General features: G+C 46.3%; 1 pseudogene across 1 annotated transcript; it reads right to left on the bottom strand.

Moving 5' to 3' along the window:
- Nucleotides 1–6,032: 6,032 nt before the first annotated feature.
- Nucleotides 6,033–15,833, bottom strand: LOC308608801 (nuclear RNA export factor 2-like; annotated as a pseudogene). The gene is made up of 18 exons: nucleotides 15,824–15,833; nucleotides 15,595–15,770; nucleotides 14,507–14,590; nucleotides 14,283–14,387; nucleotides 14,086–14,166; nucleotides 13,878–13,947; nucleotides 13,643–13,731; nucleotides 13,416–13,523; nucleotides 13,123–13,259; nucleotides 11,242–11,316; nucleotides 10,424–10,531; nucleotides 10,259–10,317; nucleotides 10,036–10,150; nucleotides 9,898–9,940; nucleotides 9,397–9,469; nucleotides 8,688–8,855; nucleotides 6,213–6,273; nucleotides 6,033–6,161 (listed from the first exon to the last, which is right to left on the bottom strand). The product of its transcript is annotated as a nuclear RNA export factor 2-like (transcript).
- Between the last annotated feature and the right edge of the window lie 7,108 nt (nucleotides 15,834–22,941).

Here is a 22,941-nt window from a genome sequence, read left to right as displayed (position 1 = left end):
GTTAATTTAGCCCATTAGTGCAATAAAGGAAGGAGGAAAGGAGGATTATCACAAAATATTCAGTAAACAAAGGCCTACAAAAATTGAAACAACCAATCAGCAGTAAAACTGACAATAACAGGAATTGTCAGCAATTCATAAATTGAAAGATGTTTCTTTAGACTGACAACAAATATTAAAAAAAGAGTAAACTGCATCAAACGTCATACACAAGAGCAAAACGTTGGAAGCATTCCCTTTAAAATCAGAAGAGAGACAAAGATGACTTACATGACCATTTTGTTTTAGCATCACACTATATTTCCTAGGCAGTACAGTGAGTCAGCATGTATATATGCATCTACACACATGTGAGTTAATAAATGTGTACAAGGGAAAATAAAGCTATCAAGAAAACATAGTTACCTTCATGTAAATTCAAGAGAGGCTAAGGAAATTAAGATTAATGATAGAGATTAATAAGTTTGTTGAGTATAAGACAAATATACACAAAATAATTGTGACAAGTACAAAGTATCGTTTTCATTCTGAATATACCATTTACAGAAGCAAAAATTATAATGTTCTATAAAATCAACTATGAATCGGATTCCATTGGCAACTCTTCAGACATACCTGAACACTCATATGCTTTCCTGTTCTTTAGTGAACAAAAAGCTAAAGACATGAAACCAGTGTCTGTGTGTGTGTGTGTGTGTGTGTGTGTGTGTGTGTGTGTACACATTAAGCGGAACGCCTTACAGCTCGGTTTTAAATGGGATCTCGGTTGTATCAAGCATATGCACCATCCTGAGAATTGGAGGTGTAACTGAATGACATGGGAGCCATGTATGGCTCAGTGACTTGATTAGCTGTGTATGATGGGAGGGGTCTCTGGTTCTTATGGAGCAGTCACAGCAGAGTGCCTGGAATGCATACATATCAGATAGCACACAGGCAGCAGTGGTGTTTCAGCTATAGCAGTCCCAAAGCGTGAGTGGACTTCCCCTCACTGCATAGCATCCAAGTCGGCTTTTCTGGCCCTCACAGAGTTTTTGTCAGCTATGTAATATATTTTATTAACAACATCTTATTTTTATGAAATAGCTATTAGAACGAATAGCTGGCATAGGCAAGTGGGAATTTTGATTGATAGAGTCCTTGACACCAAAATTGGTTCAAGCCAAGAGCCCTGGAGGAAGTGGGAATCTGAGAAAAGTTATTTGGCTTAGGTGCATCTGAAGACAGTAAGGATCCAACTGACATTAGAGGATGAAATATTGGTGTCCCATGGCACACAATGGTGAAACAGTTGCAGGAGTTGTCGCCTGTGGTCACTTGAATGAAATGCCTTTGAAGTCAATGTGTCCGTGGTCCAAACAGATGCTGTTAGGGACTCAGAGGAGGCTCCCTTCCCCACAGCACTGAGAAACACATTAGTGCGGAGGGCATCTTCATCTTCGAAGTGTTCTGAAGTGGCTGACTTGTGTAGGCCACAGATGAGATGGGAGATCCCCTCATTTCACTGGGGATGTTGTGGTCCTGGAGTTGCAGGCCTAGTAGGAGCACTTAACCTCCTGCCTCAAGGTGAGTGCTGTTTACCTTAATAAGCAGCAAGGCTGGAAGGGTAGTCACATTGGTTTGACCTACAGCAATCTTTGAAGGTGGCTAATTGATCAACAGATCCCTTGGATCTTGAAATATCTGAACATACTCCAAAGTTGCATTTGATCAGTGTAAAAACAAATAAAATATTAATAAGTATTGATTTATAATAAAATATAAGAACATAAAAATAAATAAATCAAGCTCTAGGCCTGGTGACTTGAGCTATCGTGATGGCGAATGGTAGTCTGTTAGTCAATTCCCACACTTGACCCAGAACACGATGAATGAGTGGACTACTGAGGAAGCACCCTACAGTGAAGTCGCAAGTAACTACAGTAACTTTTCTTCCCAGGCTTAGCGAGCGGAACTGTCATCAACTTACCGCTGTTACTGTGCATTTGCTTTAAGGACACTTGCTCTAAGCCAGAGCTCAACAAACTTTTCCTGGAAAGGGCCAGATGACCAATATTTGAGGCTTTGCAGGCCTTTCAGTTTCCGATGGAGCTATTCAGATCTGCATTGTAGAGCAAAAGCTGCCACTGACACAGCATGGCTGTCTTCCAATAAAACTTTATATACGGACAGGGACATGTGAATTTCAAATAATTTTCACATGCCAGGAAATACGATTCTTCTTTGGATTTTTTTAACCATTCGACTATGTAAAACATTCTTAGCTTGCAGGTCATAGAGAAACAGGCTCGTGGGCCATAATTTCCCAATCCCCACTGTAAGCTAATGGAATCACTAGGTCTCCAAAAAGAGCACTGAGTGGAAAGTCAGCAAAGTGAGGTGGCAGGCATTCCTAAGGTCTTCTGCCAAGCATAACCCCAAAGCTGATGCCTTTTAACATAGTGGTTTTCAACCTTGGTTACACACTGCAATCACATGAAGAGTTTTTAAAATGTGATTGCTTGGGTCTGCCCCCAAATCTGTTTTAATTGTTGTGGGTGTAGGCTGGCTCTGGTGATTTTTTCAATCTTCCCAAGTGACTGTAGTGTGTAAACAAGGTTGAGAACTGCCTAAACAATTTAAATGATGAGAGTGCAAGTATTTTACAATATTTAGTTTAAAAATCTTATAGTTGTGGTTTTGGAATAATAATATTCCAATAATGAATACATAGAATATTCCAATCATAATAAATACATAACCGTGCTCGAAAGTATGAAATAAGAATTCCCATGTAATAAATGGAGAATGCTCTTCTTCAAGGAAGGAAAGAAGGAAGGGAAGGAGCGAGGGAGGGAGAGAGGGAGGTAGTGGGAAAACACAGTGGTAAGGCAGGGGCCACCAGTGGTAGGGTCAGGGAGGAAGGCTAAACCACTGACGAGCCCAGAGCCAGGTATGGGTTAAAGCCAAGCACCCAGGAGCCCAGGGCTGACTCGACAGTGAAGTCTTCTCTTCAGGAGACGGTCACAACCCAGGGTAAGCATGGAAGGGACAGAGCAAACACAACACATGGAGTGACTGGCACTGAGGGAAAAGGAAAAAGAGAAAAGCCTGGAAAAGACCTAAAGAGAGCATTTCCCTAGAGAGATAAAGGAGTGGTAAAGTTTGAAATTATATCCATTGTGTAAGAAGAGAACACTGACCAGGAAGATGGCTGATTGAACACAAGGGTGGAGTTTCACTTCCTCCTGAAACTTCATTAAAACAACATGAAAGGTAAACAAATCAATACAATGGTATATTACCCAGGAATAAAAAGGCAAGAACATGGGTGGATCTGAAGAAAAAAAAAATTATCCTAAGTTAAAGAAGCCAGACACAAAGGATTACAGGATGTGTGATTCCATTTATACGAAACTCTAGAGCAAGAAAAGCTAATATATAGAAATGGAAATCAGATCAAAGTTTGCATGGGGCCAGAGGAAGAAGAGGAGATTAACTGGGATCCTTTAGGGAGAGTGGTACGTGTGCTATATGTTAATTAAGCTGGCGGTTAGCCCTAACCCCTGATTTTTACATGTAAGGAACCGGGCATCAGGAAATGTTGGGTGAGTCATGTAAAGTGTTGCAGCTTATTAATCAGCGAGGAGATACTCATATCTGCTTATCAATGATAAATTGTCCTGTTATGCTGTGTAAGGAGCCAACAGGTATAGTGCTTCACCCTAAGCAACTGGGAAGACGCTGACCCAGACACAAACATCCTTTTATACAAGCAAAGCATAGATCTGAAGGAATAACTATTGTGAATTCCAATCACCCATTTATAAACATAGTTGACACTCTCACGCCTTCCTTTGCCGTGACTTCTTAATGTTAATTATTACACATAAAAAAATAGGGCTTCCCTGGTTGCGCAGTGGTTGAGACTCCGCCTGCCGATGCAGGGGACACGGGTTTGTGCCCCTGTCTGGGAAGATCCCACATGCCATGGATTGGCTGGGCCCGTGATCCATGGTCCCTGAGCCTGCATGTCTGGAGCCTGTGCTCCACAACGGGAGAGGCCACAACAGAGAAAGGCCCACGTACCGCAAAAAAAAAAAAAAAATACAACAGAAAAAACATAAGCATTCATTAATATCTTCTTCTGAGGAACCATACTGTAATATACAGTTTTATACCCTGAGTGTTTTTTTTTCACATTGTATCATGTGGTGTCAGGAATATTCTGTCTTGCTTTTTGCAACCTACCACTTAAACACAATCCGTTTCCTTTCTTTCAAAATATCTTTAATGGAGTATAATTGCTTGCTTTACAATGGTGTGTTAGTTTCTGCTTTATAACAATGTGAGTCAGTTATACATATACATATGTTCCCATATCTCTTCCCTCTTGCTTCTTCCGTGAGACTGGCAGCCACATTCAGGGTGCTTCTTGCTGGTCTCAGGGGTCATAATATGGATCTTGTTCTCCCCCAAAACTGTGATTGTGCCTTCTGACCTCTATGGAGGACCCCTGAGGGTATGGCACAGAGGATGAGTTTTGTTTCCCACGGCCACTCCCAGGCATGGAGTGGCTTTCTCGGTTGTGTCTCTCAAAAACATCTAAAAACGTATCATACCCATAGCTGCCTGGGGCAAGGTAAAGAAGATAAGGCAAGCAGCAGAGAGCCCCCAAAGCCTGGGAAGGGTGAGGGTGATGAGGAAAATTCTTGGGGGAATAAGCGTTTTGAAGGGCATCACAGAGATTCCAGAGTGCATTGCATATGTACAGGGTAGGACACAGGCTCAGCAAAGGTCTGACAGGAAGCCAAGCTTGCACATGTGGCTGACCTTTGGGCTCCTCAAAAGCCGGAGGTGAAGGCTAAGTCAGAGTTGGAGGCAGCCTGGCTAAGCATTGGTGGAGTGTCCCAAATCAGAAGCCAATCTGCAACGACTAGACAATATTGTTTTCCTTTCCTTTTTGGCTCCAGGCCCTTCAGGAAATCTCTGTCAAGTCACTATCTGACCACTGATGAAATAGAAGGACAACTTCTGTGACCACATATGACAAGGATTTCAATCTTTGCAAAAATACATATTCCAATGTGTGTATATACTACAATTTGTTTACCCACTCATCCCTTGATGGACAGATGGGTTGTTTCAACCTTTTGAATATAATGAGTAATGCTGCTGTGTGCATTCACGTACAATAATTTGTTTTGGCACCGCTTTCATTTCTTTCGGGTATACAGCTAGGAGTGCAGTAGCTGGGTCATATGGTACTTCTGTGTTTAATTTTGTGAGGAACCAACAAACTGTTCTCCACAGCAGCAAAACCATTTTTATCCCCACCAACAATGTACAGAAGTTCCAATTTCTCCACATCCTCACCAAAGTTCATCTTGTTATGTTCCTTTTTTAAAAAAAGCTACAGGCAATGTAGTAGGTGTGAAGTGGCATCCTATTGTGGCTTTGATTTGCGTTTACTTAACGACCAATAGATTTTCCTCTGATCATTGCTTTTGCTCTGTCACACAAGTTTTGGTATGCTGTGTTTCCATTTTCAATTGTCTAAATGTATTTTTAAAGTTCCCAACTCGACGCATGATATATGTAAACCCATCTAGAAGGGACATAAAGGAGTTCTGAGGCATGCACTATAAATCCCATTGTTATTCCATTTTTGTGCAGAATCTTCATGTTTTATAAATGGAAAAAAAGTGTATAAAAAACCCACTTGTTTGGGTTAGAAGGTGCCTCCTCCTCGGGGCCAAAGGCAGGGACGTTCAGTCCTGGACCTACTGTCTAGTGATTGGGGCAGGGAAGAGCAATGGAGGACACTCGACATACAGCTTGCAACAGCACTCTTTATTATGAAAACAAACAGCAATCGTGAGTGGGGAAAAGACAAAGAACAGCTGACCCTTCAGGTGGCTATGTTACCTGGCCTACAACGTAACTTTGGATTCTTGGTCAGCCAGGCCTCCAACCCCAGGCATGGGCGTGGCCTGAGGCTGGAGACAAAAGATGATGTGGATGAAGACAAGGATGGCATCCAAGGGCTCCTTTTAGGGGATTTCTTTGAAGGCCTCCTCTGGGATCTTGTCCTCGGTCTGGAGAGAAGGAGTCGGAATGTCAGAAGAGCCCGCTCCCCGAATTCCATTCCCAGGACACCGGCCTCCACCTTCTTGGCCTCCCTGAAGGGCCAGAAACGTTCATCTTTACCCCACTTGAGTCCCAGACCTCACCTTGAGCATACTGCAGACCTGAACAGCTCTGGTGTAGTTCCATTCGTTGTCCTGAAGGCACCTGCAGTGGGAGAACAACAGGTGATCTCCATTAGTACCACAGTACAGTCACGCTGACCATGCAATGCCACCGCTATATGTATGCCACTTTCTTGCTGGGACACATGTACCAGTATGAACACTATGTGTAATGAAGAAGAAAGACCCAGTGAAAAGCAAGCCATCTATCACTAGCATTCATGCCCACTAGAATTCAAAACAGAAAAGGAGAGCTGGGCAAAAGAACAAGGGAATTCAATATATACTGATCAAGAAAGATGTTCAAGGAAATAGCAAATGAAAAATTCTAAAGTACAAGTCTCGAACCATCTTTTATTGAGATATAATGCACACACCACTTTAAAGTATACAAATCGGTGCTTTTTCGTACATTCACATGATTGTGCAACCACCACAACTATATAATTCCAGAGTAATTTTACCACCTCAAAAAGAAGCTCCTTAACCATTAGTGATCACTCCCTATTCCTCCCCTTCCCCCAGACCCTGGCAACCACTAATCTGCTTTTGGTCCCTGTGGATTTGCCAATTCTGGACATTTCATACAATATTTGACTTTTTGTGACTGGCTTCTTTCATCTAGCATCATGTTTTCAAGGTTCATCCATGTCATGATATGTATCAGAACAGTATTCTTTTTTATGACTGAATAGTATTCTACTATATGGATATACCAAGATTTATTCATCCTTTCATCAGCTACAGGACATTTGGGTTGTTTCCACTTTTCATCTATTATCAATAATGCTGCTATGAACGTTCCTGAACAAGTTTTAGAGTGTATACATGTTTTCATTTCTCTTGGTAGGATACTTAGGAGTGGGATTACTGGGTCTTATGGTAACTCCGTGTGTAACATTTTGGGGAAGTGCCAAAATGTTTGCCCAAACCACTGCTCCCTTTTAGATTCCCATCGTAACACATGAGAATTCCAATGTCTCCACATCCTCACCAACACTTGTCATCATTTGTTTCACTAATTAAAGCCATCTTAGTGGGTGTGACCTGGTAACTCACTGTGGTTTCAATTTGCATTTCCTTGATGACTAACGATGTTGAGAAGTTTCTCATTTCCTTCTTGGACATTTATATGTCTTCTTTGGAGAAATGTCCATTCAGAGCCTTTCCCCAGTTAAAGAAAAATGGGGTGTTTGCCTTTTTATTGTTGAGTTGCAAGGGTTCTTCACATATTCTTGCCAGATATGTGATATGCAAATATTTTCTCCCATTCTGTTGGTGGGCTTTTCACCTTTTGGATGCTGTGCTTTGATGCTCAAGAGGTTTTAATTTTGACGAAGTCAACAATTTATCTACTTTTTTTCTTTGGTCGCTTGTGCTTTTGGTGTCATATGTAAGAAATGATTGCCTAATTCGTGAAGACTTACACCTATGTTTCCTTCCCAGATTTTTATAGTCTTAGCTCTTACTTTTAGATCTTTGATTCATTTTCAGGCTAGGTTTGTACATGGTGTGGGAGTCAGGGGTCAAAATTCTTTGGTTTGCATGCGGATACCCACTTGTCCCAGCACCATTTTTTGGAAACAATATTATTTTCCCATCAGATTTTTCAGCACTCTGTCTGGTTGATCATCAGTTGACCATAAATGTGAGGGTTTATCTGTGGACTCTCAGTTCTATTCCACTGATTCATACACTGTCCACAGGCCAGTACCACGTAGTCTTTATTACTGTGGCTTCGTAGCAAGTTTTGAAATTGGGACGTGTGAGTCTTCTAACTTTGTTCTTCTCTTTCGAGATTGTTTTGGTGCACTTCCATATGAAGTTTAGGATAACCTTGTCAACTGTTGCAAAGAAGGATTCTGATAGGGACTGCATTGAACCTAGTTTGCTCTGGGTAGTACTTCCATCATAATAATATTGCCTTCCAACCCATGAAAATGGAGTGTCTTTCCCTTTATTTAGGCCTTCTTTATTCTTTTCAACGCGTTTTACACTCTGGAGTATGAGATTTGCACTTCTTTTGTTACATTAGTTTCAAAGCTTTGTACTATTTTGATGCCATGGTAACTGGGCTTGCTTTCTTAATTTCATTTTTGGGTTGTTCATTGCAAGTACATGGAAATATAAATAAGTTTTGTATATCGGTCTTGTATCCTGAAAATTTGGTGAACCTGGTTATCAGTTCTAGTAGGGTGTTTTGTTTTTTTGTTGGTTGGTTGGTGTGTGTGTGGATTGTCCTGGATTTTCCATATACAAGATAATGTCACTGAGCATTATACTATCTTGAAAACCCTTTACACATATACTAGTATGATACCTTTCTCATGGGCTCACTTTTATTTTTTGGAAGCAAAATATTCAAAAAGATATTTTTCCAAATTGCTTTCGAGTTTCCATGATTCACTCCCCTGCCGTTCTAACCCAACCTCATTCCCATGCACACCCAGCACTCACTTCTGAGACCACTCGAGTTTCATCCCAGACAGGGTGGAGAAAGCCTGCACCATTTCCTGCTGCTCCTGGGAGAGGGAGGAGGGTGTAGGCATTGGGATGGAGAACGCACTCTGAGTCTCACTGGGGCTGGCGTCCCTCACAAACAGTTCGTCTTTCACAATGCATAGACTGGAGGAAAAATGGGCACTCAGACAACTGGACAGATGGACGACCCCACACCCCAAACAACGATCTTGCTCCCACTGCCACTCAGCAACTAGATTCCTTCCATACCCCTGCTGTGTCTGTCTCCCAGGTTCCGTGACTAGTACCTCTGCCCCTCCCCACAGAGCCCACCTTTGGAGAGACTGTCTACCACCTTCACTCAATTTATAGGTTTATCCCCAACCCACGGGCAATTTCACATTTACCCTTTACCACAGTTCAAGGGCTGGACGCTCTGACCCCCATTCTCGGAAGAAGACACTGAGTCGCACAGAGGTCATCTGACTTGACCAAGATCACACAGTGAGTGAGTGTTTTGTCAAGGAGAGAACCCATAGGCCGACTGCAGAGCCCATGCTCTTCTTAACCACTAGGCTAGACTGCTCCTGGGATCTCCCTGCTGGCTTTCCACAATACTGAGTAAACCTAAGATGTGCGCCACCACATTCCCATGCCACTGAGCCCAGGCTGGGATGGGCATTCCCGCCCACAACAGGGCTCTCACCTGGCACAGCTGGCAGGGGTAGCGATGAAGGTCCGGGTGAAGGCACGCACACAGCCCTGAGAACTTCCTTCCACTTCAACAGCAAACAAACAACAGTACCCCTTAGAGCCGCACGTGCTGTACATGCTCGCACGGTGGTCCCCTGTGAGGATGTGACTGGACACTCATGCTGAGATGGCAGTTGTTCACGGGGGCCATGGTGTCGGGAATGCGGAGGGCAACTACAGCAGCAGTCTGGGTCCAGTGACCTGGTCCCTGACAAACACTATACAAGTTTACGGGATGCATTTTTCACAGCCACCTAAGAGGTGGATACTACTACCCCATTGTGCAAATGAGGAAACTGAGAGGTTAAGTAATGGCCCAAGTTCTCAGAGCAAGGACCTGGGATGCAAGCCACCAAATTCCACAGCCTGTGTCCCCATGCCTGTCTGCCATGCACACCCTGGGCAGGGGGAGGGAGCAGTGAGGCATCTGGGGAGAGGGTCTACACACACTCACCTTCCTCGAACACCCCGTTGACAGAGAAGCAGAGCATCATCTCCTGAAAGGGAAGAGCCCAGGTGCCCAGTCACCACCTCCACCTCCTACCCACCCGCGGCTTCCTGGGCCCGCCCGAGGGAGGAAGCAGGTGCTCACCATCTGGAACCACATGTGCACCCGAAGGAGCTGAAGTCATGCTGCGTCTTGGGCAACCCACAGAGGGTGTGCACAATGACACGTTTTGTGTGCTTCAGCAGCTGGACCCCCAGGTCTGTGAGGGGAGGGGAAGCGAACAAAGGTCAGGGGCTGCCAGGCCCTGGGCCCTATGATTGAACCCTTCACTGCCCTTTCCCACCCAGTCTTCCCATCGCACACTCACGGGGGTCCTTGAGCTTCTTTATATTCCTGCTGTCCTTGAAGTACTTGCACAAGCTGCTTCTAGGAGACAAAGAGCAACAGTGGGTGGTGGGTGTATGCAGGAGCTGGCCTGTGTCTGCTGGGGAGCCACATGACCCAGGAGCAGAGTCTGGCCTGTGATACTCACGGGGCTGGGTCCTCGGAATGGAAGGAAATTGTCAGGGAGAAGCAGGCCTCCTCAAGGTAAGCACAATGGATATGCAGTCGGTCTCCACACTCATGGATCAAGTAATACCTGAGGGAGAGTAATGAGGACAGTCGATCTCTGTGGTCTGGACCTCAAATGAGACTTGAGAACTCCGATGAGCAGACCTGTGCTTAGGTGGCCTCAACTGACTTAGCCCTCCTCCCCTTGCTCAGATTCCCAAGGGTACTTACTGCTGCAGGAATTGCAGGACTAGACTCTTCAGTATCACAGAGCCTATACAGCATTCCTGGAATCAAAAGGCATTTGAGATTGTGTGGCTGATAAAGCCTCTCCTGCAACTCGCCAAATGTTGTTTGATCCTCTTCGTCACCTTGCAGGGCTTTATTACGTAGGGAGTGTCAACGTCAATGTTAATTGGTGAAGGTAACTCCTGGCCATCCTGGAGAAAGGAAGAGGAAATCAGGAGTGGAGACCTGGGGGGTGGCCCTTGATGACCGGGGAAAAAGATGGGTCCAGGAGGGTGAGGGTTAGAGGTCAGGTCTGAAGGGGCCCTGGAAATTCCATGGAAAAGCTTACAGTGGATGTCTTCATCATGAGGTCCTGGAAGTCTCTAGTGTTATATTCAACTTGTGTGTGTGTGTGTGTGTGTGTGTGTGTTGTGTATTTATGGGTATTTTTCCAGAAACTATATCCATGTCATTTTCAGGAGTCCATGTGCCCCAAAATGGTTAAGGGTCTGATGCCAACATGTACTCTAGGCAAGAACCAAAGGGCTTGAGGGCAGGTGCAGAGGTCACCGACATTCGTAAGAGACAATGATTTTCGTAGGCACTCTCAGGCATAATAACTTCGGGAAACATTCTCTGATGGCCCTGTCCAAAACCAAAAATAGCGAAGAGGTGGTTGATAGTTCAAGGTTGCAATGCTTCCTTTGAGTTAAAGCGCTAATACCAAAAACAGATATCAGTGTGTTCTGGCCTATCCAGCAGCCCAATTTGCCCACCTCTGCTTCTGATTTTAAGGGTTTTCGGTCCACTTGCCTGTTGAACACTGAGCATCTGTCATCCTACTGTCCGAAAGGCACTGTCTCCTCATCTCTCTCAGTACCTTCACTTTAATATTCCTTCCCTCCCTTCTTCTCCTTCGCCTTGGTAGCTCCCACCCAGACTACTCAGACTCCCTTCTCCAGTGCCACAGGGACCAGCATTTCAAACCCATGCTGCAGGGCTTCCTTCTCCTCCCTTCCTTCCTCCAGGGCCACAATGAAGGCTGTGGGGAGAAGAGGGCATGGAGTGGGAGCCCGGGGCCCTGCCACCTCACCGGGAGTCCAGCACTCTGGCAAGACCCGGACACCCCCCCGGGATGGCCCAGGATGCTGGGCTAGGGAGGTGAGTGAGGTGGGGCTCAGGGAGGGAGATGGAGGGGATGAGGACAGAAAGGGAGTGAAGGTAGGAGGGGAGAGATGAGAGAGACCTAGGGGCACAGAGACAAGGGAGAGAGAGAAAACAAAGGGAAGGGAAAGAAGCTCTCCCGTGGTGGGGGTCAGGGAAGAAGAGAGAAGAAAGGGGAAACGGCACACCCATTGCGTCTCTTCACCTGCCCCAGAATCGCCCAGACACACCAGGTAGGAATGGAAACTATGCACATATTGGGCTGGGGGCCCACTGGATACTGGCTGAAACTTTGTCACCTGTGCGAGCTCAGCCAGACTTGGGCATGGGAAAACGAGCAGCCATGGGGGCAGATCTTCCCCAGATGGAGGCAAGGGTCAGGTACCAGCTCCGTATGGGGCTGGGATCCGTGGCCCCCTCTGATGACCACCGTCTTCTCTCCCGATGACCCCTGCACCTGTCTGAGTTGGTTCTTTATCTGAGGAATCATACCTGTCTCAGGCTGCCCAGGGCTCCTGTGAAGGACCAGGCGGGATGCTGTGACGTGTGCAGCGAGGGATGGCAAGTGCCCCTGAGAGGCCTGTCCTTCTGTCTCCCCTACCGCCTCTGCCCTCTGCCTTCCACTCCTGCCTCAGGAAGCTCTCTGATCACTGGCGGGAGCCCACGTCTGGCCCCTTGACACAAGGAGCCCTGCTTTTTCCCAAGCTGGACCCCAAGGAGGGTCCAATTCCTGGCACTGGGCCAGCAGAATGGATGTCATGACAGCAGCCACCCACGGCCTCAGCCCTCAGCATGGCGCAGGAAAGCCCCCATGTCAACCTGGGAGAGGAGGGTGGACCCCTTTGGAGGCAGGGGAAGCGGGCCCCTCTCAGAACGGGGGAGGCACACCCCAGCTCAGCACGAAGAAGGAAGGCTTCGCTCAGCAAGAGGCCCGGGACTGGAGGACCCTTCTCAGTCCAGGGTGCCAGCATCTGGATCAAGCCTGGTCGCTCCTGGTCCTGGTGAGGAGGAGAAGCCCTGCTTCCTGGGGCACACTCTTGGGAGGCCTTGGTGCAATATAGCTGGGCGCAGAGAGCTGGAAACAGACCCCAGAGTGCCTGCAGAGGTGAGCAGGTCAGGGGAAGGAAACTCCTCACTGGTGATAGGCACAGAGAGAGCAGAAGGTGGGGCCTGTGATCCTCCCAGAAGACCAGGGCGGCCACCTGCGGCATAGGGGCACTGTCACAGATAGTCTAGGCTCCCATGGGTGAAGGTCACCAAGAAGGGTGACAGGGTGTTCACACTGACCTTACATAGGTGGACTGGTCTGGGAAGGTGCCGCACAACGGGTTCCCTTGCAGCCACAGCTCTTCAAGCTTCAGCCCTTGCATCTTGCTCAACTCCCACACAGACTTCAGCTGAGAAATATGGGGGGAAGTGGGAAAAGGAATCCCAGGGAAAGAGGAACATCCGGATCCCTGCACCCCCAGACCCCTCCCTCCCCCACAGGTTCCTTCACCTGCCTCCTGTCATCACTCTCATGGCCACTAACACGCCCTCTCTGCTCTCAACCCAAGTTTGACCTGGCTCCCTCTTCTCACCTCATTTTCAGAGATGTTCAGGGTCTTGACCGCGAGGGCCACCTGTATAATGTCAGACAGGCCATCCAGCTGGTACAGTTTGTTGCTGCTCAAGTTCAAGGACAACAGCTTTGGGGCAAGAAGAGGTAGAATGAAGGTTACTATCGAGGACCTTGGAGACAAATCTGCCCTGCACCCCAGCTCTTCCACCCCCTACCCTAATACCAGCACTGGGCTTACAGCCTCACCTCAGGGAAATTCTTTTCGATGACATGCAGGGTGGCAGCCATGCAGCTTCTTCGATTCAGAATTATCTCAATATCATGGCCTACCAAGTCTTCAGGAAGGAGAGGGGAGGGAATCAGATGGCTGAGTGGGGTCTGGGGCCAGCACCAGCCCCTCCCCACGTTACCATCCCTAAGTCACCCTCCAGGAAGACCCCTCTGCCCTCGCCTGCCCTAGAATTACTGCTGTCAGCCATACCTGGGTCAAAGCGGAGCCTCTGGAGGTCAAGAGCTTGCTGGGAGACATCAAATCGTTTGCTCAATGTCAGCTGTGGAGAGAGAGATGGAGACAGCCGCTCTGAGGCTGTGGTGGTGGCAGGGAAATCGGGGGTGAGTGGGACAGGGCACTGGAGGAAGGAGAGGTGGGTCTGAGTGCTGGCACACAACACGCCTTGAGTCTGCATTACCTTTAGCTGCTCCATTTCTTCTGGCTTCAACTTATCCCGCACAGAGTAGGGAACAGCGGAGGTGCCGACAAAGACAGGTATCTGCAGGAAGAAGACGTGGGGTAAGCACCAGGAACTCTAGTTCCAAAGAAGACAACCAGCCCCTGGCCTGTCCTCCTTCTTCAGGATGAGGTACACGTAACGCCCTCGACATACACCTTTCGTCTCTCCTCGTCACGAATCTTGTAGCTGACATCCATCAATGCACAGGCAGTGCTAGCTTCCTGGACAAAGAACTGAGCCCCATTTTGCAAAAAGTGGAACTACGGGGATTGAATGCAACAGCAATAGGATCAGAAGCCAAAACACCCTGCTGAACCAGGTCTCTCTCTCTCTCCCCCTTCCCTGTGCCCACGCGTCTGGCTCCGGCATCCTCTCTTACATCCACTGGAGTGAAGGGGACACTGCAATGGCTCTGGATTGAGTTCATTAGCCATGTCTTGTCATACTTCATCCCACAAGGAATCTAAGGATGAAAAGAAGGGATGGGAGAGAGGACAGACAGCAGGGAATTTAGGCTGGAGGACGAACCTTTTCCTGTTCTTTTCTGGCCTTCTACTGAGCTTGAAAGGGCTTCTAAAGAAGGGACCACTGGCACGATTTCTTATGGGTGTGCATAATATGGATTTCCTAAATACTCTTTCTCTCCAGTCAAACTCTCTTCCACATAATCAAGGTGTCAGAGATGATCTTCCTTTTATAAATTTCCAGGAGATCCAACCCAGTGCAGACACTGCTTGCCCCTCAGACAAGGTCTCCAGAGGCTCGACCCTCCATCTCCCACACTCAGCTTGCCAAGCTGAGACCTCCAATGTGGAGTTGCTCCATATCCCTGGCAGTAGTTTCCATCTTTGCTTTGAGACAGGCTCCTCCGTTCTCCTCACAGTCAGCCTGTTCCCTTTACATTGCTTCTCTGAATCTGCCCTTAGATGAACAAGACTGTTAACTCCTGGTAATTAAAGGGACAGATTACAAACTGTCCCCAGTGAAATAAACCAGCATGTCTTCATGAGCCCAACACAACTCCCCCTGGCTTTTCTCTCCTGCACATTCTATGCATTTTTCAGGATACTCACTGTGACCCTGAACCAGCTCCCTGGGGTTCCAGCATGTGTGTTCTCCCCCATTTCTCTCTCCACAGGTGTTCTCTTTCTCCACACACTCTTATGCCTGTGGCCTTTACTGTGCCATCTCACTCTCTTCTTGTTGCCTCGGATGGCACCGGGAGAGCTGCAGGGGGGATGTGGAGAGAAGGAGGGTGAGGGGCCCTAAGTGCTAAGGAAGTCTTCTGTACACCCTCGTCTCTTTGACACCAGCACTACACTTAGCATTGCTCAACCATTATTTCACTTCTAGCAAGCTTCAGTTTGCAGTGAGAGAAGAAAAACAAGTCCACGGAGACTGAGAGAGGTGCATAGTCCCAGGGGCTGCTGTGTACAAACCCTGCTGCCTGGCCACTTACTGTCTTACTTCGGGATCCTCCTGGACATCCCTCTTCACCACGTTTCCAGCATCCTCCTGGAGGTGTGAGGGCTGAGGCTCACACTCATCGTGTTCATAATGAGGGCTCCTCTCGCCAGAATTACCCGGGAAAGAACTCCAACCTTTCTTTCTTCCTTGAGGTGGTCTACCACCATCACTGTATTCTGAAAAGAGGAACAAAAATACAAGTTTGCAGACACATCTGTGGTCCACTTACCACGCACCATGTCTTAGGCTAACAGCATGGTAGGGCAGGCAAAGTGCCAACCTGGCCTAAGGGATCAATCCCACAAACCTCAGAAAGGACACTCTTCTGCCTGTCCAGAGAGGACAGCCTTATCCGACAGATGGCACTATCAGGGGAAGAACCGAGGAGGAGCAGGATGAGGAAGAGGAGGACAAGGAGGAGAAAGAGGGAGGAGAAGGAGGAGGGAGGAGAGGACAACTGCGGTGAAACTTTTAAAACAGTGGAGCTGGACTGATAAAGAACCGCGGTGTATGCGTCCATGGGTTAGACTGGACAGCAGTCATATATATACCAGGAAGGCACCCGAATCTTGCCTTCTCTCAGGACTTTCCATCAACCACACCAATACCTCTCTTGTGCTTGACAAATCCAATGAGCCACCAAACCGATTCCACTAACAACCAGCAAGCTGGCTTGACTTACTTTGCCAGTGCACTAGGAGCTTTAATCTCAGGTGGCACAGAGGTAACAACCTCCTGAACTGTCTCCCTTCCTCCAGCCTTGCCCTGAACAATAGGCTGCTTGAAAGAGCCAGAGTGAGCTCTCTCTTGGGCCAGCCTGAAATGCCTTTCAGCTCAGCAGGCAACTCTTCCTCACTTCAGCTCTTCTATAACAAGGGTGTGAATGATAACCTGTAATGATGTGTCAACCACCATTTCCAAGTGTTTAGGGATCCTGCTATTTGCTTTCTATTACTGGTTTCTAATTTGATTCCATCGTGGCCAGGGAGCACACTCTGGGAGATCTCAAGTCTTCTTATTTTTTTTTAATAATTTTCTTTATTTATTTATGGCTGCATTGGGTCTTCATTGCTGCACACGGGCTTTCTCTAATTGCGGCTAGTGGGGGCTACTCTTCGTTGTGGTGCATGGACATCTCATTGCAATGGCTTCTCTTGAGCTCTAGACATGCGGGCTTCAGCAACTGTGGCACGTGCGCTCAGTAGTTGTGTCTCGAGGGCTCTAGAGCACAGGCTCAGTAGTTGAGGCGCATGGGCTTAGCTGCTCGGCGGCATGTGGGGTCTTCCTCACCAGGGCTCGAACCAGTGTCCCCTGCACTGGCAGGCAGATTCTTAACCACCGCACCACCAGGGAAGTCCCTCAATTATGTTTGAATTTACTGACAATTGTCTGATGGTCAAGGAGATGGTCTAACTTGGTGAATGTTACAGAGACCCCCGGGGAAAAACCTGTACTCTGCTGTTGGTGGGCGGACTGTTCTATTTATGTCACGTAGATCTCCTTAGTTTACTGTGTTATTCAGGTCTTCTATATCCTTGCTGATTTTCTCCCTAGTAATTCTGTCACTTGCTAAGAGGGAGGTGGGTGTCAAAGGCCCCCACTATAATTACAGATCTGGTTCTTTCTCCTTTCAGCTCCACCAGCTTCTGCTTCGTGTACTTTGAGGCTCTGTTGTTTGGTGAGTACGCATTTAGGATCTTTATGTCTCCCGGGTGTCCTGATCCTTTCATCATTCCGTAAGGCTTTGGCTCTTGTTCATTTTCTTTACTCTGACATCTACTGTACTGGATACTGAAGCTACAGGCACGCTTAGAAAGTGTCCTGGGTACACTTCACCTTGTATTCACTCCCAGAAGTTGTGTTGCTGTTCAACCCTCCGCCCACAAATTCTCCCCTCCAGCATGTCTAATTCACCATGGAAAAAGATTTGGAAGTTTTTCGGCCCCTGCAGAAATAAGGTCGTGTCAATTCTCTTCCCCATAGGTGGATTCACTAAGAGTATTTTATTTTTAACACATTCCACTGAAACAGTGAATCAGGAGATAATCATACTAGTGGCTTGTGGGGAGGGAGGATTATGGTAATTACACTGTTAGAAACCAGCTTCCTTTGGGTTGTAATGCTTAAGGTTCTCTAGGTTTGTGTGCTGTGCCTTTTGTACATTAACTATTCCATGTTGTCTCAGGGCACACATATGAGTAAAGATCCGTCCACTGCTGAGCACTCCACGATAGAGTGATTACGACCAGGCCTCAGATGAACTCCTCTGGGGAGCTGTTGCTTTCCCCGTGTGGGCCGCTGTCAGGGCAATCCTGCTACTCACAACCTTGGGACTGTCCTTGTGTGGCACTGGAAGTGAAAGTAAACACAGATAGGGCACTTGACCCACAAATGTCACTTGCTCAGTCCCCAAACCTCGGAGGGGGCATGGTGTGCTCTCTTTCTCCCACACTCCACATCCAACTGGTCAGGAAATTCTCTCGGCCCCTCTCTCAAAGTATGTCCAGAAGCCAGCCACTTCTCACCACCCCCATTACCACCACCCTGGCCAAGACACCAACATCTACCTCCTGGACTGGACTGCTGTCCAGCTGGCCCCTCTGCTTTCATCCTGGCTCCCTTACCTGTCTGTTTTCAGCCCAGCAGCAGAGCGCAAGTCACATCATTTCAGTCCTCTGCTCAACACCACATCACAATGGTTTGAAGCCCACCAACATGCTCAAAAGCCAGGAGTTCATAATGACCCTCATCAACAATAACAACAACAAAGAGGAACCTTTTTGCTGACCTTTGGAGAATGCCGGGCAACCAACTCGTTTTCAGGGAAATCCAGCAATGAAAGGGAAAAGTTCACATTTTAAAGGGAGCAGTAAGGGCATGTGGTCTACATATGGTGTATAGGAAGAGTCAGAGTCATTTGCAAGAACCCACATTCCTTCCGAAATAACGTTGCCAAGGGGAAAGGGTAAAAGGAGCTAGCTGACAGCTACCGCAGTCCCCTGGCTGACCAACTGCATCAGGTGCCTGAACAGGGCTAGAGACCTCCCTCATCAAGGTGATTCAGACACAAGCAGTCTCAGACATCCCCTTGTCAAGTATTTGATAGAATAATCCAGTGAAACCCTGTGGTCCTGGGATTTACTTTGCTGGGAGATATTTGTTAACTGATTAAATCTCCTTACTCATTAATCGATCTGTTCATATTATGTGTTTCTTTATGATTCAGTCTTGCTAGATTGTCTGTTTGGGGGACTTTATCCATTTCTTCTAGGTTTTCCAATTTGTTGGCATACAATTATTCACAGTATTCGCTAATAATCCTTTTAATTTCTGTAGTATCAGTTGTAATGTCCCTCTTTCATTTCTGAATTTAATTATTTGAGTGTCCTCTATTTTCTGTTTCTTAGTGAGGCTAACTTAGGGTTTCTTAATTTTGTGTAGCTTTAACAAAAACCCAACTCTTAGTTTCATTTACTTTTCTTCTATTGTTGTTGGTTTTTTTCTCTATTTCATTTATCTCTGCTCTTATATATCTCCTTCCTTCTGCTAGCTTTGGCTTTAGTTTTTTCTTCTGTTTCTAACTTCTTGAGCTGTACAATTAGGTTGTTGATTTGAGATCTTTTGTCTTTTCAATGTACACATTTAAAGCCATAAACTTCCTTCTTAACACACCTTTGCTGCATCCCTTCAGTTTTGGTATGATGGACTTTCCTTTTAATTTGTCTCAAAGTAGTTTCTAATTTCCTTTGTGACTTCTTCTTTGACCCATTCATTCTTTATGAGTGTGTATGGGGATTCCAGAAAAGATGAAAACTAGAACGCCCACACGGCCCAACAGTCCCACTTCTGGGTATGTGTCCAAAAGAACTGAAAGTAGAATCTTGAGGAGATACTTGCACATCTATGTTCATGGCAGCACTACTCACAACAGCTAAGAAGTAGAAACAATTAAAGTGTCCATCGATGGATAAAAGGATGAACAAATTGTGGTATATAGATAGATATATACACACACACACACACACACTGGAATATTATGCAGCCTTTTAAAGGAAGGAAATTCCGTCATATGCCACAGCATGGATGAACCTTGAGAACATTACGCTAAATGAAACAAGCCAGTCACGAGAAGACAAATACTGTATGATTCCACTGACATAAGGTTTCTAGGGACTTCCCTGGTGGTCCAGTGGGTAAGACTCCATGCTCGCATTGCAGGGGGCCCATGTTCAATCCCTGGTCGGGGAACTAGATCCTGCAAGCATGCTGCAACTGAGAGTCCTCATGCCAAGGCTAAGAAGCCTGCATGCCACAACTGAGTCCACATGCCGCAACTGAGAAGTCTGCATGCCGCAACTAGAGATCCAGCATGCTGCAACATAGAGCCGGCGCAGCCAAAATAATAAATAAATATATATATATTTTTAAAGTTGGGAAAACTATCGTAAACAGAGTCCATGGGTTTAATCAAAATAAGGTATCTAAAGTAGTCAGATTCATAGAAACAGACAGTAGAATGGGGTTACCAGGGACTGGGGGGAAGGGACAAAGGGGAATTGCTGTTTAATGTATAGAGTTTCAGAATTGAAAGATGAAGAAGTTCTGAAGATTGGTTTCACAGCAATGTGAATCAACTTAACAGTACGGAACTGTACACTTAAAAATGGTTATGATGGTAAATTTTAAGTCACGCATTTTTACCACAGTTTTTAAACCTGTATATTAGAGTGTGATTACTCAAAAGGAAATATTAAGAAAAGTTTTTGTTTGGATATGTAAATACAAACGTAAAGAAGTCAACGTAAAGGAACACGTGAGAATGTCAACCGTGCTTATGAGTAGGTGTTTGGAATGCACAAGAGGTGTACTTTCATGTGCATGCTTTACTTGTATAAAAGGCTGGGTCAGGTTTTGCCACGGGCTTGGGGGGAAGCACTATTACTATTGACTCATTCCATAGCATAATAGGAACAATTACTGATAATCAGATCCACCTGTCTTCTCTCTGATTATTAAGCTACATCACTTTGGACAATTCACCCAACTTCTCCTGATCTCAAATTACTTACATGTAAAAATCAGGGATTAGAGCTAACCACCACCTCAATCAATATATAAAGCATATAGCCATAAAAAGAAATGTAATTGAGCTATTTGTAATGAGGTGGATAGACCTAGAGTCTGTCATACAGAGTGAAGTAAGTCAGAAAGAGAAAGACAAATACCGTATGCTAACACGTATATATGGAATTTAAGGAAAAAAAGATGTCATGAAGAACCTAGGGGTAAAACAGGAATAAAGACACAGACCTACTTGAGAATGGACTTGAGGATATGGGGAGGGGGAAGGGTAAGCTGTGACAAAGCGAGAGAGAGGCATGGACATATATACACTACCAAGCGTAAGGTAGATAGCTAGTGGGAAGCAGCCACAGAGCACAGGGAGATCAGCTCGGTGCTTTGTGACCGCCTGGAGGGGTGGGATGGGGAGGGTGGGAGGGAGGGAGATGCATGAGGGAAGGGATGTGGGAACAGATGTATATGTATGACTGACTCACTTTGTTATAAAGCAGAAACTAATTAAAAAAATTAAAAACAAAAAAAAATAAAAATATAAATAAATAAATAAATAAAATTAAAAAAAAAAAAAACTCAGCTAGAGGGAGAAGCTTTGTTATAAAGCAGAAACTAATAAAAAAAATACAATACTAGGTTAGGAAGATTCAACATCATAAAAAACGTTAGTTCTGTTTAAGTTGATCTGTGAAATAATAGTATTCCAATTAAAATAACAAGGAGATTTTTTAAATTAAAAAAAAAACAACAAAATGTTACTTAACAAATGTATTTAATTGACATAGAACAATGCTCATAAGAACTACTCATCGAACATTCCAGAATAGATCATATGCTGGGTAAGAAAGCAAGCCTCAGTAAGCTTCTATGGACTAATACAATTTACCCTGACTAATTAATGTAATATTCAGTGGTAATGGTGGGTTTTCTGCCCCTCCTCCACCTCGTATAAATCCAAGGAATATTAGTTTACACAATCCCACGCCCCACCTAGATGACACTCCCTACTCTCCAAACCCTAGACCTGAGAAGATCACATGACTTTTGCCTTTTCCTTAGCCAGGGGAAATAATTCACCTCAGCCAGGGCCATTTCCATAAGAGGGGAGCTTTTCTTTTTTTTTTTAGCGGTACGCGGGCCTCTCGCTGTTGCGGCCTCTCCCGTTGCGGAGCACAGGCTCCGGACGCGCAGGCTCAGCGGCCATGGCTCACGGGCCCAGCTGCTCCACGGCATGTGGAATCTTCCCGGACCAGGGCACGAACACGTGTCCCCTGCATCGGCAGGCGGACTCTCAATCACTGCGCCACCAGGGAAGCCCGAGGGGAGGTTTTCCACATGGAATCAGGATGGGTGTGTCAGAGCCCACTTGGCCCATTTCCTCAAGAGAGTGGGAAATAGTGAGCCTGAGCCCTCTGCATGCCTTCTCTAAAGGGGGGTCAGCTTGCTGGGGGTCCTGTGGGTTGGGGTTAGGGAGGGAACCCAGAAACTCTCCTGCCCTGTGGGGATCTGAGGACAAGGTCTCATGCTGACCAACTCACCCATGGGGTGGCCTGAAGGCAGTGGTCTGTCACCACCCTCCTCGCAGGCTGCTCGTGAAGAGAATCTGTGGGTCTGGAGCTGGAGGTTTGGAGAATATCAGGAAGGGCTGCCGAAGAAGGAGAGTGCAAGCCCCAAACCACTTTGTCAGAGCCACACAAACAAGATGGAGTCCTAACAGGAAGTCCCTTCCCCAAGAGCATAGAGGAGGATAGTCCTGGGGGCCAGAGGAGACTTCACTTCCTGTAATTACTGCCCCCTGAGTTTGCTACCAGCCTAACACCCAGGGAACTCTTTCCAACTGTACCACCCCTTGCAGAGGAGGGCATCTGGAATCAGGAGGCTTAGGGAACCTTGGTACTTCTGGCCACAAACACAGGGAGCTCTGTATGCCAGACTCTGGATCAGCTACACTACATTGTGTTCCTTCGTTCGGCAAACCCAGAGAACTCTGTGTGCCAGCTGTAGGCCAGGCTCTGTACTTGCTACATTGCCTCTATTCTTTCATGAATTCCTCACAAGGGGACTCTGATATCAGAATCACCAACTTTCCAAGGTTGCTGAGGCTTACTGAGGTGCTGGAGCTTGTCTAGGGTCATTCAGATGCTACCTGGGGAAACAGAGACTGAAATTGAGCTCCACGGAATGGAAGATGACTTCTCCAAGCAGAGATTTACTAAGTTATTGCTGTAGTGTGGGAGATTGTCTTAAGTTAGTACAAAGTAACAGAATTTT

The sequence above is a fragment of the Mesoplodon bidens genome (assembly GCF_964165515.1).
Source record: "Mesoplodon bidens genome assembly, chromosome: X".
NCBI classification, from domain to species: Eukaryota; Metazoa; Chordata; class Mammalia; order Artiodactyla; family Ziphiidae; genus Mesoplodon; species Mesoplodon bidens.
The sequence above is the reverse complement of the archived record's forward strand: the minus strand, read 5'-3'. Positions and strand labels throughout refer to the sequence as shown.